At 48.6% G+C, this 1,578-nt stretch overlaps 1 pseudogene; it reads left to right on the top strand.

The window, feature by feature from the left end:
- Nucleotides 1-838: 838 nt before the first annotated feature.
- The window catches only part of LOC105509544, a 1,141-nt pseudogene continuing 401 nt past the window's right edge, over nt 839-1,578 (top strand).

Genomic DNA, 1,578 nt, shown 5'->3' with positions numbered 1-1,578 from the left:
TGGTCTGGAACTCCTGGCCTCAAATGATCCACCTGCCTTGGCCTCCCAAAGTGTTGGGATTACAGGGGTGAGCCACCACACCAGGCAGGCTTATTTTTAATAATTGCATAACACTCCTCTTTGGGTCAATTTTAAAAATTATTTTTAACTTTTGTTTTGTCTTTTAAATTCTTCATTTGTGACAACTTAGTTTTTTGCACATATAAAAATTGGGGAAAAGGCTGGGCGTCGTGGCTCATGCCTGTAATCTCAGCACTTTGGGAGGCTGAGGCGGGCAGATTATGAGGTCAGGAGATCAAGACCATCCTGGCTAACATGGTGAAACCCCGTCTGTGTGCCTGTAGTCCCAACTACTCTGGAGGCTGAGGTAGGAGAATTGCTTGAACCCAGGAGGCGGAGGTTGCAGTGAGCAGAGATAGTGCCACTGCACTCTAGCCTGGGCAACAGAGCGAGACTCCATCTCAAAAAAAAAAACTGGGGAACAACACACACTGGGGCCTGTCAGGGGGTATGGTAGGGGGAGGGAGAGTATTAGGAAAAGTTGCGAATGCATGCTGGGCTTAATACCTAGGTGATGGGCTGATAGGTGCAGCAAACCACTGTTGCATACAATTAGCTATGTAACAAACCTGCACATCCTGCATGCACACGTACCCCAGAACTAAAAATAAAAATTAAAATAAAAAAGAATTAAAAAAACTGTATATATTAGCACACTTCCAGTCACCCCAGCAACAGCCACCTTCTCCCCACTCCCCACCGCCTCTGTATTTATAATGAAAACTAGGCCCCTACTCACCCACTGCCCGGGATCTGCAAGCTGCGCGCCCACGAGTTTCAGCACCTATTTGGACTTTCACAGTCAGAGATGGCAGTGGTGAAGGCATTAACATCGAAAGCTACCAGGCCTTGGTATTCTCATCTGGCGTTTGCAAGATACTGGCAACATTATCATCAAACAATGGCTTGATGGCAAAGCCATCAGAATGCCTACAGGAAGGCCGTGGAATCCTGTTTCAGTTTTCTGTGGTGCTTCCCTTTTTTTTTTCAGATGGAGTCTCGCTCTTGTTGCCCAGGCTGGAGTACAGTGGCACAACCTTGGCTCACTGTAACCTTCACCTCCCTGTTCCAAGTGATTCTCCTGCTTTAGCCTCCTGAGTAGCTGGGATTACAGGTGCCTGCCACCACACCCGGCTGATTTTTTGTATTTTTAGTAGAGACGGGGTTTCACCATGTTGGCCAGGCTGGTCTTGAACTCCTGATGTGATCTGCCCGCCTTGGCCTCCCAAAGTGCTGGGATTACAGGTGTGAGCCACCGCGCCCAGCCAGCACTTCCTTTCTGCACTTCTTTTCCAAAGCTCTAAAGACAACTCCAGGCTGGATATCCTCAGTCCTTCTATGACCATCACGTGACCTGGCGGGACTCCACCTGCAGTTCTTCACGTTTCAGAGGGTCTGGGCAGCATCCACATGACAGCAGTGGGATCCAGGCATCTACGAGAGAAGACCACGCTTTGTTTAAAGAGGAGGGGTAGATGCAGAGGTAGAATGTGACCTGAGCAATATGGAAATCACCGA

This window comes from Colobus angolensis, unplaced genomic scaffold (genome assembly GCF_000951035.1).
Source record: "Colobus angolensis palliatus isolate OR3802 unplaced genomic scaffold, Cang.pa_1.0 Scaffold178, whole genome shotgun sequence".
Lineage (NCBI taxonomy): Eukaryota > Metazoa > Chordata > Mammalia > Primates > Cercopithecidae > Colobus > Colobus angolensis.
This window is presented reverse-complemented; position numbering and strand designations above follow the sequence as displayed.